Here is a 14,496-nt window from a genome sequence, read left to right as displayed (position 1 = left end):
CCACAGTAACAGTAATGAATATATCGAATATAACCAATAAAACCAATGTATCAGTCAGTGATGGTATTAGGCTCATTTGCCTTTACTCAAACCTACAAGACTAAGTGTTTCAGTAGCCCAGATTAGGTAAGGTAAATGTTACGATCAGGTCCTCAAAAATATAATGAGAGAAAATAAGTCTCTGAGTGACTTTTACAGGTGATTAGGGACAATCTTCTTTTCAATCTCTTTTTATTCCCACACTTTTATTTCAGTGTTGCCTACACTCAAAGATTCACCCGAGCACGCAGTGACATTTTCTCAGGTCAGTGTACATCTAACCTATGAAAATGTCACTGCATTAATCTTTCACCATTCTCAAAGCACACAGCCCATACATGGTACAGGACTAATGCACATAATCACCACTTATAGGGTTGTTTCAGTCTTAATGGTTTGTCTTTTCTAAATGATTTGTAAGTAATTAAGACCTTTAAATGAACTGGCAAACCAGGTGATTGTTCTATTTATCTGTAATTACTGATAAAAAGGACAAAATTGTGAAAATATGCCACTTTTTGATGTTTTTTTGTTGCGTTTCCTATGGTATCTTAACGCCCTAATGTTAACAACCTATGAAAAAGTGTCACAGTATATACCTGAACAAAAAACAATTTAATAAACTCAAAAATAGACTGAAAAGTAGCTGAAACAATATTGTGTGCTGTGCATTGAAATTCTGGGACTTGATTAAATTTAAAACAGTACAAATAATGTACAAAGCAAGAAATAATCTACTTCCAGGCAATATTCAAAAATTGTTTTGTGATTGATTTATGGAATGGATTAGATGAGGAGTTAAAGGGAAGCACAATTATAGAGCAGACGAAGATAGGTTGTGCTGATGGGTTGGTTTATTTTGAGATGGTTATACTGTATAGTTAATGTCTAAGACTGTTGTTTATTTATCTATATTAATGGTTGTAAATAAGTTTGGGATAGTTGCTGATAATTTCTTTTTTAAAAATACTGAGAAGGGGGTAGAATTATATACGTGTACACTTCTTCCTACTTCTTTTCGAGCATGTCTGTTGATGTTTTGTTGTTTTTTCTATTTTTATTTTTGTCTTAAATACAGTCATTCATTCATTCATTCATTTTTACGAAACTAACTAAAATAAAATGAAAATATACAGAAAATCTGTTTTGCTTTAGTCTGTCAAGTCAAATTTTTTCTGATAAAAACTCACATATGATAAATAAAAAAACAACTAAAGGTAATAAACTAATACTGAAATTAATAAAAACTAAATGAAAACTAGAATAAAAAAATTAAACATACAAAAAATATTGAAATACCCTCATTCTGGAAATGAACACAAAAATTAAAAACTAAATAAAAATTAAAAAAAATAATGAAAAGTAGAAAACTATAACTGCAACCACTTCACTTAACACTTCACTGATTATAATTTACTTAGAGAACCAGCAGATGAGCTACTATGACAATATTTATCCACTAGATGGTGCTACAGGGCAAAACACACTGAAGGGTGACAGCGAGCCCAGAAAACAAATCCTGAATCATTTGGTAATTGTTGTCATTATGAACATCTTTCATTCTGTGTTCAAGTGTGTCTAAAATGTGTCATTAAATGCTCCTGAGCTTTCTTCATTAAATCATAGAGAGCAGCTACCAGAGATTGTTTGTGTCCTTCATGATGCCAACTCCCCGCCCCCCCAAAGGAAAACAAAAACAAAAAACAGGTCTGTGGTTCCTGCCAACAGTTTTTAAAAGATCTTAAGAGCCCTCTGTCTGCTGCACGTCTATAACACCTCTGCTTTTATTCTAAATTTTTAAGTGGATCTGAGCTGAAGACAAAAATAGACTTTCTGCTGAAGTTTCCTTTGAATAGTTTAAGAAGAGTGAGTGGAGGTGCACAGTTACAGTTATTCTCAATTGCTAAGACCTGCTTAAAGAGACTGGGATCCACATGATCATCATCATCACCTTCATATTGCAGCATCTTGCATGTGTTAACACCTTTGCATTGGTTTCACACATTTTTTTCACACCAGTTATCACAGATCTCACAGAAAGATCTAAAACTCTACTTGACTAACTGTATCAAACATAATGAAAACATCTATTAACAACTGTTGGAATTCCATGCATGATTATGCATCTCTAATGCACCTATATGAAACTTCTTTGCGCAACTCTTCAATCAGAAATATAAGATGCCACTTCTGTGCTGCTATTTGTAAGCATGGATCAAAGAAGGCATGTAACAAGAGGAAGAAGCCATGGCACAGGAGCCCAACTATTCAGAATTTCTGATTTTGAAAAGTATGGAAATAAGACCATGTCAAAACCTAGCATATGGTTCAGTCAGGATTTATTGCAACAAATAGAAATACAGTCGTGTTTGGCGCTGAGGGCTCCGCTCTTGAGGTGCTTCTTGGATTAGACAAGCAGCATACTATGTCAAAACAGGGAGCGTAATGCAGAAAACCCCTCTGGTATACAAGAGTGAGCCCAAGCAAGACATAAAATACCATTCAACCTTAGAGCCATGTTGGGACTCTGAATTAGGAAGATGGAGGCTGGGGTGGAGGAGGTAAAGCTTCCCCAGCAGCAACAGCAGTAGTGTGTGGCAGCACTGGTGTATAGCAGGGATCAGTGAGTAGGAGGTCATGTTTAAATGGACCTCCTTATGTGGGAATGGGCTGTGATTGGTGTGTGACTGATAAGAAACAATGATCCAATCAGCTGGCTGTCAGCTGATTACAGCTGGGGCGTATGACTTCCATGTCCTGCGTGAACTAACGCAAAGCTTGATTTGTTGAAGTCCAGCTAAAAAGAATGATCTGAACAAATCTGGTCCAGTACAATATAAAACTTTGTGAGTATTTCAGAGTTTGGGTGATTCTTTTATTGATGTTCTTTGGTGAAGAAATAATATACACAGTAGATGCACCATGTCTGAATTTGTCTAGTCTAGGTGCTTATGATCACACCTGCAGGTGGCGCTAGAAACGCGGACGCTTCAAAGACGCTTGAAATGCCTGAAACGCCCTTTCAATGAGCGCTCCTTACAAGAAGCGCCTGAAGAGCGGGGGTAACCTAACCTAACCTAGCTAGCTAACATTAGCACGTTTATCGTCATAGTAACGTTTAATGACATTGGGCCTCATTCACTAATATCTGCGCAGAAATGTTCTTACTCTCCGCAAAAAACAAGTACTTGCGCAAAATCACCGTCGGATTCATGACACGTGCGTACCGGCCAATTTAGTTCTCACCACCGTGCGTATGTTAGTAAATCAGAATTGACAGGCACATGCCCGCGGTCAGCATACTACCACGCCCCCATTTCTCCATATAAGGAAACCGCTTGCCTAGAGTTGATTCATGAATGAAGGAAGCGGTTACGCGAGGAGAGAAGTAGTAAATTTCACAGTTTGTTAGAAGCGATGGCGCCGGGTCATACAGGAATGCCATGGGTCATTGTAAGATTGTGGAGGACACAGCATGCCAGGCTGATCTTGCACACCTTCTCAGGGGTATAAAGTAGTTTGCCACCGGCCGTATCTGATCCAAACACATCCAACGGCCCTTAAGCACGCTAAAAGTGCACTCTACGGCGCGCATGTGGGCATGTATGTTATTATAGTGCACCTCTTGAGGGGTTTCAGGGTTTGCGTATGGTGTCATCAGCCATGTTTTAAGGCCATATGCCCGGTCACCCAAACAATATAACATTTTAACATTAACGGAATAGAGACTTACTGAAAATACTAACTTAAAACAATTGAAATAAAAGACTAGAACAAAAGATGCTCACCAACAAGCCATCCACTTCTCACAGCCCCTGCCTCCAAAGGCATTCCCCCTGTACTGTTTTGCAAAATAAATGAGTCGTGGGTGCCTCCTGGCCAGCGGGCCACAGCCTTAAGGATATGGCAGTCGGCATTACTGATCATCTGCACGCTGATGGAGTGATAGTTTTTCTGTTCATGTTATTGTTAATATTTTAATTGTCACAATGATGAGGGTGAACGTGTGTCAATTTCATGGTAATTTAATCCATTTGGCCAATATATTAGTAAATTAATTATTTTAAAAAATGTTAATTAAATCTCTTTCATGAATGTGGTTTTATAGACTCTGCATGTACTTAAAAGGTATGTTTGTATTTTCTAAGTCAGTTCGGTCTTCCTCATTTGTGCGTACGCATGGTCTGAGGCAGTTCTAAATTTGTTCGCAGAGTAAGAACAAATTCGGGTAAGAAAATATTGATGAATCCCGGATTTGTGCGTCAAACGATCGTACGCACAGTTTAAGCACAGATTTGTGCGTACGCACTGTTTGTGAATGAGGCCCATTGTACTCACCAGACAAATTCACTTGGCTGCTCACACAGCTCCAAGCATGTGCTCTCTGGTGCTTATTGTTATACTGAGGTATTGAGGTATTGTATAGCTCCTTGTAATTATAAACAGTCAGGATGAACTGTTAGTCATCGCACTGCATTGCCATTGTGTTTACACAATTTACCTCCGCTACTCTCAACAACAAAACATGAATGAAGTTGATGTGATAGCAAAGCCCGCCTCTTGCTTGATTCCATGGATTTGATTGGGCAACTACGACGATGACGAAATGGTGCTACTGGCGCCTGACGCCCAAAAGTTGAGATTATTTCAACTTTCAGTGTCTACAAACTAGTCAGATGCGCCGTATCATAGGGAATCAATTGTTTTACTGCAGTCTCATTTCTAGCGCTCCTTGTAGGTGTGATCGCCCCCTCACATGTTAAAGACAGTTGATGGGCACGATAAGACCTGCAAACAAGAATAATATGAATGAAGAAAACTTGAAAAAAGCAAGAGGGTTTGTTTTCTTGAGGAAAAAAACTGTTTGAGAAAAGAATACAACTCATGCTGTGAGGTGCTCATTTCCCTTTTTGGTACATCCTGTAACTACGTGAAGTATCAGCAAAGGGCACAGGCATATAAAACAAATTACTACACAGTTGTATTTTTAAACCACCAGCTGAAAGAAGCTCCCCCCTCTTCTCCACTCTTCCACCTCCAACAAAGCCAGAACATTGACTCTGTAAGATTGTTTGTGTTAGAACCTGTCGACAAAAACTTTGGATGTGTTAAATATTGTGGGCTCTTGATTACTTTGTTATCTAGGAAGGAAATGTGACTAGTTTTGGGTGGTGAGTTTCCTTTTGTCTAATAGGTTTTTGTGTATTCTTTTGTTGGACACTGTAAATATAGCAGTTAAGGCAGGTTTTAGTAAGAGTGAGTGGCCCTTTCTGTTTGGCTTTGCCATGTTCTTTTCTCTTGTTTGAAATGGTAGGAGTTTAGGTTAAAAACTTCTTTTGTTTCACATTTGTTTTTTGTTCAAAAATTTCAGGGACCGTGAATGTTTTTTTCTTGTTTTGGGCATTGCTCACCTCTGAAGCCAACAGAAACTTGCTGTTTTGCTGAAAAACTGAAATATTGTAACTGGCATTTCTTGGGAGTGGGAAGGGTGGAGTCGCAGCATGTTATGTCTAGGTTCCCTGGGACATAACACCGTTGTGTGATTGATAAAAAGAATATATTAATTTGATCACAACTTGTGTTGATTGATGAAAAAATTGCTTTTGTTGCATGTCTTTAATGTTTTGTGAGTGTTGGAGCGATTTGAAAACAAAATGTGTCATGTTGGCAGAGACTTTGAACTTCTAAATGCACAGATGTGTTCAAGCAAATGAGAAAAACTGTAATGGGGTTGATTGATGTGGTTCTTGAGCTGAAGAAAGAAAGAAAAATCAACATTGTTTTTTACTGCACCTCTGAGGCCAGCTATTTCACAGATGGTAACCATACTTCTGAGAATGTACCAAAAACGCTTGATGGGCTTAGTGATGATCCAGCTGACATTTAGAGAATGATCTTTCAAGTATGCAACCTGAACATTATCATCTCTGTAAAAACTAAGGAAATTAATCTTGTCATCTGTGTTCAAATGGAAACTCGTACTTTTGAGTAGCTTTTAGCAGCAAGACCTTAATTAAACTGTTGTTATGGCAACAAATAGGTAACCTTTCCAACTTTCCATTTCACACAGTTAACTCCCTCTCTGTGTTTGTATGTTCACATGGTCCAGATCATTAAGTGCCCTCTTTACTGTCACTCTCCCCCTGTTGCAGACAGCAATTTGATGTGCCACTCTAACACACACGAGTGTTTAAATCCGTCACACACAAATACACACACACACACACACACAAAGTGCAAACATGACGATCGTCACACCACACACACCTAGATTGATGGCCTAGATAGTCGTCATAATTACAAGGCAATCTTCATCCACCTTTCATTCGTCACAGCCATGGCAGGTGGCAGAGACTCAGTATGTCTAATTGCTTGTTTGGCTGCAGATGGGATCCTCCCTCGAGTCCCTCAGAGTTCCCCACCTGCTCTCACTGCTGCCCAGGGACACTAATGAAGTTACGCCACCCCTCATTCAGGCTCTTAAAAGCTCCAGCAGCCACCCTGATGGAGGGCCAAAGTGCTCCCCATTGCTTTCCCTTTGCCCTCTCTTGCCTCGGTAAACAGCCTGTCATTTCACATCAGCCAGCAGACTCACTGCCACTGTGCTTCAACTGTGTCTACGTGGACTAACATGTTGGCCTTTCTGCCTGTTTTGTTTCTAGTTCTTCCAGCTGTCCCTCTCTTCCTGTTTCAGTAAATTCAGGGTTTAGCTGTTGCTGCTGGCAGATGTACACAGAGGCTGCTTAATGTCCCCACCTCTGTCTACAAGTGTGTGAGACTTTTGCTCTGTTTGGGACTGTATTTTACACTAAAGGGCTGTCTTGGTTCAGGGTTTTGTCCATATTGAGCAACAGTGTGGGTGTGGGGAAAGTGTTCTTTTTCAGGGTCAGTCCATCTCTATTGTTTCATGAAACATCCCCTGTATTCCTATGTGTCCTTTCTCTGCTGTACTGTATTCAAAGCAAGTAGAGAGTTTCCTCAACAACTGTGAAACACACTACAACTGAAATAGGTACAGTAACGAGGTCTAAAAAGTCTCAAATTCTGCTGCTTTAAAAGGACAATTAACCCTTAAGTCAAAAATACATATTTTCCCTCTTTCCTGTAGTGCTGTTTTACAATCTAGATTGTTTTGGTGTGAGTTGCTGACTGTTGGAGCTATAGAGATGTCTGTCTTCTCTCCAATATAATGGAACTAGATGGCACTCCATGTCTCTTTCCAGAAATCATGATAATCCGCAGACCATGTAGTAAACAGTTTCATGTAGGAACTATTTTTTCTTTCTACTGAACTACATGCCCAACCGTATAACAGCACAGAAGGAAGTGTGCATCTACTCATGGACAAGAGGCTCATGCTCTTGACAGCATGACATGAAAACATTAATGGCATCCTCCACTGCGAGCCCGGTCTCACTCAGAAGTCGTCGAAATCCAGCGCTTGGGCAGTGACTTGCAGCATCAGAAACCAACAAAAATGGGGTACTTTAACGTCAGCATGATACACAGGTGGTTGCCGTTGTAGTTTAAGAGTGCCCGACGGCATCAGGGGGAAATAGGACACGGTTAAATGGGGCAGAGTGTGGTGGTGGATGGGTCCAACAAACACCAACTTTCACCAACTTGTGTTTTTGTTGCATAAACCCAACCACGTGCGTTGGTTGATACAATGCGTGTAACAGGCAGAACTTGACACGGTGTCCCAGAACGTCAACAACCAATGCACCCAGGGTACCTTGCACGTCGTATGTGGATGTGGAAGGTCCATGACCAAAACGTCAATATGTGACAGGGTTGGACTGAGAATGTGTTGCCTTGGCTGAGCTGTGACGTTAAATAGCTCAGTGCTCCCAACATCTTGAGTAACTGGGTCATGATTTATGGAAAGTGGAATTACTATTGAGTTTTTCAAATGTATTTTTCTTTCTTCCCTTTTTTCTCGCTGCTTTGAGCACAACAAGCCGAGTAACATCTTGCTCCATTATATTTAAAAGAAGGCAGACATCTCTACGGATAATATCTCCAATACCCAGCAACTCACACCAAAACAATATACCACTACAGGAAAAAGGAAAAATATTATTTAAGTATTGTATAAGTATTTTTGATTTAGGGTTGAACTGTACCTTTAAACCATGTTTCACTGCAAAAGAGAACTTTAAAGATATACTATGCATGATTGTCAGTTACTGTTTTGAAGCAGCTCATCAGCAAAAGTGAAAGTAAAAGCCAACACCAGATTCACTCTTGATTGCTATATTTGCATTTTACCAGCGCTGTGTCTCCAGCTGGTTGCTTGCTGCTTACAGTCTGGCACCTGATTGCTACCTTCGTTAAAAGCTCCCACCTAACCTGAGCGCTGTGGGGGTACATGCCCATAACTATCCCGAACGTGGGAAATAATAATAATAATAATAATAATAATAAAAAAAAAGAAGTGTCTGCGGAAAAATACACCACCACACATTCAGAGTGAATCAAAAGTGATGACTTAGAGACACTACTTATGAATCAGTCCAGTTTTAAAGGAAAGTCCTGAACAGTATACCTTGAAGACATCATTCAGCACTGCGAACACCAAACTGGCCCTCTACAAGAAAGCTGCTATATATGCAACAGTCCTAGGATGTTGCTGATGCACTACAGACACCTCTGACTTAGACATATTTAATGTGGAAATGAGTTCCTTAAAGAAAAAAAGGTGGTTGGCTGAATTATAACAAGGAACAAGACAAAACTTTAATTTAGTCATTTGTGGCTTGTATATTCAGTATAGTCCATGTTGCTCCTCCCACTGGCTACAGATGCAGTGTATAAGAGGGAGAGTATGTTTTTGCCATGGTGCATCACTGACATCAGCCCTCAGAAAGCCTGTTAATGGATGTCAGTTTAGTGAGTCCATTAGTTTTACAATCCACAGCCCATACTATACCTATCTATCTTCCTAATTATGGAGCCCTTATCATGCTGTTCAGAGATGCTGCCTTGGAGAGGATGTCGGGCCATTGCCCATGGCGGATAGAGCTCTTAGTGAACTGTAGCCCCTTTCCAGTTCATTACCTTGACCTCTGTGTCACGACCTAACGACAGGTTTGATTCAGCTTCAGCCCAGGGAGGAGAGGTTTGATTTGCTGACAGGATTGTTTTAAGGACTGAAGAGAGACCTTTTGTTTTGGTCTTTAGATATCAGTGAGTAAATTAAATAAAAAGGAACCTGAATAATAAGACTGTGACATTGTGCAGTCACCATTAGGAGAGCCACCTATTCTAAGCTCTGCACAAAGATCCTCCCATGTGGCATTTCACTCTCGATTAGATCTGTGTCTGCCCCACTAAATGGGCAACAGAGCGTACCAGTAATGATGTTATGCTGTCTGTAGGATTCCAAGATAACTTGATACAAACCAATTTAGGATTTGCTGTATCATAGAATCAGTATTTATTCTGCTGTTATGGAAGGAAAACACTAGATAAATAGGCCTATATCACATAGCTGATATGAATTATATATGCACTGTACAGTGTGTGTTTGAGTGTGTGGACTTTCCTGAGGTTGTTCATGAATAAGGTTTAGGGATATCACAGTTAGTCGAGAATATTTTTGACGAGTTAGGCATGTCGGTCTTAATTTTGTTCTTCTTCGATTAACTGCATTGTACACCAACTGGGCCTGGTGGGAGCTAGCTAGCGGTGCCATTCATTCGGTGATAACCACTAGTAAAGGCCAATTTCCACCAGATGCGTGTTGGTTACGTCTGCGCTCCGGCACAGCAGCGGAGCCGATAGGATTCCATTCTAGTCAATGTGTGTGTTTCCACCAGCTGCGGCTGTGCTGCGTTCCGGCTCTGTCTCAGCTCCGGCACTCTGGAGCCCTCCGCAACAGATACGCAGGACTTCTATTTTTGCCGGACGCCGGAGCACAACGCAGCAATTCAGCACAGAGCAGATCGTGCGGGGCAGGAAGTCGTGCACAGAAACACAATAAAACATCCGGTTAATTTTCAAAATAAAGTACATAGTGTTCACGGCGGATCATATTTCCCTGCACTACACCTTAAAAACTACATAATGGGCAGAGGCAGGCCTGAAGTCAACAGGTCAGAGGTTTTCAGACGTCATTTCACCCCGTGAACACCATGGACGAGGAGATATTAATCATGGCAGTGCACCGAGATGTCTTCCAGCGGAGCTGCACCGCACAGCAAATGCAGCCGGTGGGTATTGACGGACGGCGGAGCACGCAGCGGATAACTAGCGCTGCCGTTCTGCAACGGACACGCATCCAGTGGAAAGCCGACGTAAGGCTGCCCTGACCCAACAGCGTTACCGTAGAATCATTGTGCCTACCCTCCAGTCTCCCCTAAGGTCTCCCTAGTGAATAAACTGGTCAATTTTGAGCCATAAAACCGCTTTAGCTTTGTGAAGTATGTTGCCACTGTAAGTTTTGTTAGCACCATGAGCAGTGTCAGCACGGCCAGTGGTGCTAACAGAGTCAACAATGTTAAAGGGGTTTTGTGTCTCAAAATGAAACCGCTTACCCACCAAGACTATATGAAAGGAGACCCTCCCCAGGAAGTGCACAGGGCTTTGATGCCAATTTTTGTAGTGCTATTAGGCCCCAAAAGACTTTTTCTTCATTGACTTACACGGTGAAATAGACATCCGTAAATCAGTGGATATTTTTTTGAGTGTCACAACCTCCATAAAATGACTCATTTCACTAGCCGGATTTGATCTATCCAATGCAATAACATTCGGAAAGGCTAGAAGAACCACAAGATAAAATCATGTTATCCCCATTCAAGTTAGCTGAGCACTAAACCGGAGGTCGCTGGAGTTGAACAAATTTGGCCTCATGCGCCACTAAGCAACTTTCATAGGATTAAACGGGGTACCACCTCCAATGCTGTATCCAGGTCTTTTTATACAGCCATGGTGGCTACCATGTTTTGGGAGTTGTAATCGCCAAATGAGCGAGCTCCCCTGCAACCTGGATGGCGCCCAATGCAGAGCGGCCAAGGCTTACATTAACTAAACAGAGGAGACCGGACACTGAGTGGGGCCACTGTGTCCACATGTTATCATGGGTAGCTGGCTGTCTGTCTGTTAGCAAAGCCAACAGAAAATGAAATAAAAGGCAGCACATTTACATCACGAAACATTAAAATGTTCCCGCCTCTGAATGGATAGTGCTTTGAAGCGTGGTGCTAATGCTCACTGAATCACTGAGTGCTGGACTAAAAGGAAGGGCATTTCATTTTGAGTTCTTTATCATGTTAGTTATCGGTAAATGGGTGTCGGGTTATTGACTGCAAAATGATATGGAAGTGATGCCCCTAATAGGGTTTTTTATGTTTCCCATCATGCCTAGAGCCACTGTGTCCAAATACAAGCTTGGGATTGTGGCTGAAAGAGTAAATAACATTTGTGGCAGAATGGTGTGCATGTCTTTATGTGACAAGTATGTAAATATATAAGGAAGTTATTTTGCTGATCAATTTCCATATGTGGGGTAACAGGATCTAAAAATGCAATAGCAGTGTGTGTGTGTGTGTGTGTGTGTGTGTGTGTGTGTGTGTGTGTGTGTCTGAAAGCAGCTTCTGGCAGCCATTAGAAACACTTAGCTGCTCTGTGTTTTAGGGGTGGAATGTGAGAGTCTCAAATATTTTGGCGAAGAAGTGGTTCTTCCTTGAAACCATTCAGAGTGCTATTTGTGTATACAGTACGTCCTTGTTCGTTACACAGACACATTCAACATTAAGGTCACACATTGTTGTTAGTCACATATAGGTGGCCTTAAAATCTGACATTCTAGCTCTGCGGAATAAGCTTGTTTTTCAGAGGTAATTAGCAGTTCATCATCTGCACCCTAATAAATGTGTGTGTGTGCATTTGTTGGGGTCTCCGTACACAGTGAGCTACAGCATATTAATGAACAGCTGTCTCTGCATTGTATCTAAGTGTTTGGAGCATAAGTCTATGAATATGAGTTTTACAGCAGGTGTCACTGTGGTGGTAATATGTATGAGGTTTCCAGGGTCTAGGTCTTTTAATTTAGATGAATGTTCTCTCGGTCTCTCGTGAGCTTAGTGTTTCTCTTTTGCACTTTCTCTCTCTCTCTCTCATACGCACACACAAACACACACACACACACACACACACACACACACACACACACACACACACACACTGCGGCTGCACTGCTGCTTCATTTTCTATTTTGGGACAGTTGATCTTGTCAGCCATCTCACTCTCTCTAAGATATTAAAAAGTACATCAGCCTGATGTAGAAGTCCTCTAATGTCATTTGTTAGGGATAGAGAGCTTCTGCATTAAAGCTACAAAGACTATGTGTTGTTTAAAAGAAGAAACAATTCATTCTTACATCATCGCACAAATTAAAACCTGAATTTATAACCACACAAAACAACACCTCCTGCTCAGCTCTATGCACGCACATTTCCTGCTCTAGCCTTACTTGGTCTGGTATGACCAGTAGCTTATGCTGGTTAATGTTTGCTGCGTAAGACTAACATTGCTGAGTCAGTTTGCTTACTGAGTGAATCTTCTTTGCTACTGTTGCACTTCACAACTACAAATTTAGCTTATTCCCCACATGTGCTTCTTGTAGCCAATTTAGCCATTAGAGGTCTAGCCTGTGAGATTTAGTGGCATCTAGCAGTGAGGTTGCCAAACTGAAACTTCTCCCATGCGCCAAGCATGTAGGGGACCTATGCTGTCCGACGCAAAAACAGGAATACATGAATGTATCTATCTAGAGCCAGTGTTTGATTTGTCCATTCAAAGCTACTGTAGAACATGGTGGAATCTGCGGAAGGGAACCAACTTAGCATGTAGGTATAAACGTCTCATTTTAAGGTAATGGAAAGTCAACAATTCTTATTTTCAGGTGATTATAATAGTGAAAACATAGTTAGTAGTAGTATATACCATTTCTGCCAATAGACACTGGACTTTTAATTAAATTACTCTATGAATTCTACATGAAAAATAAATTAATAAAACAAAGATTTTCAATAGAATATACTCACAGTATGCTTAGGGAAATAAGGTGACAAGTTTTGTTTTTTGTTTTTGTTTTTTGCTTAAAATCTAAAAAATGCTGCTGCTGTTGTTTTTTCTGTTATACCATCATTGTTTGTCCTCTTGTGACAGTTAAAATCTTTCCAATGTATCCTCTATCCAGCAGTTTGTACGATATCTTACGCAAATACAATGGTTTGTATGATATCTAACAAATTAGTGCACCATGAATGAGTTACGCACTTAACGTAAAGTTATGTAGGTTAGTTACAAGCAGGAGTTATACTTCTGCATCAAATCGACACCGTTCCTACGCCGTGAACTACAGAGTAGCCAAATCCAAATTTTGTAACAATACCTTTAATAAATGTTGCTGTTGTCCCTGGTTCCATATGAGAGGAAGACATCTCCACAAGCTGCTAGGCTAATTTATACAATGTAAAATGCCATAGGCTTGTGCTAATAACATTAGCATGATGTATTTGTGGGGAATATATGTCCAGCAAAAGACAAATTCAGATATTTTGAATCAACTAAACTTTACAGTATTTCACAGAAGCCCCACCGCAGACTAGTCTTTTGGGGGTGTAACTGCAGAGTGACACAGACACACCACCACACAAATATAAATGCTCACCACAGCATAGGCCACATATGTAGGCTATGGTGTAGGCTCTGCATAGAGCTGACACACAACTAAAAATCTGCCTTTAAGCTAATAGAATTATTTTGGTTTGGTTTAGGAAAAGAGACATCGTTGGGCGTCTTTAGGTTTATGCAAATAAAGTTACATTGGTTAGGATAAGGAAAAAAAAACATGGTGACAATGTACCCTAACACTCAAAGTTCACTTTGTTTTATGTGGTTCACAACATCGGCCCTTGTAGGAAAGTTCTGTGTTTGTGACCCATCCCAACCTGCCTCTTTACATAGACTACGTCCTTCTTCACTATTGTCAGCGCAATAGTTAGGTGACGTAGCCTTCCGGATTACCTGGATTATACAAGAATTATTTGCTCATGATTATGTGGATGCATTTGTTTGCGTAGGTAGACGAGTACATGAGAATGGCCTGACATTTCACATGGTTCTTTGAGTAGAAACTTACTATTCAAGCTCACCCTGCATGTGGGTGGCAACGTTTACTCTCCCAGAAATGATAAGAAAATGTCAACCAAAATCAGCCTCCCACTAACATAGACCAGGTCTTTCATTTTGACTGTCTTATCTGTGCCTCAAGATTATGTAGTTATAATAGTAAACACTGTGAAGAGAGTCTTCATTGTCCGAAAATATGGCACAAGGTCAGTTAAGCAAGAATGTAAGTTTGCCTGAGCACCGAATCTGTTTCTGATACACTGTATAACCCAGAACACTCCAATAAATTGGGTGCTTAATGTGACAGTTGTTTGT

Source organism: Epinephelus lanceolatus, chromosome 4 (genome assembly GCF_041903045.1).
Source record: "Epinephelus lanceolatus isolate andai-2023 chromosome 4, ASM4190304v1, whole genome shotgun sequence".
In the NCBI taxonomy this organism is placed as follows: Eukaryota; Metazoa; Chordata; class Actinopteri; order Perciformes; family Serranidae; genus Epinephelus; species Epinephelus lanceolatus.
Note: the sequence above shows the minus strand (reverse complement) of the source record.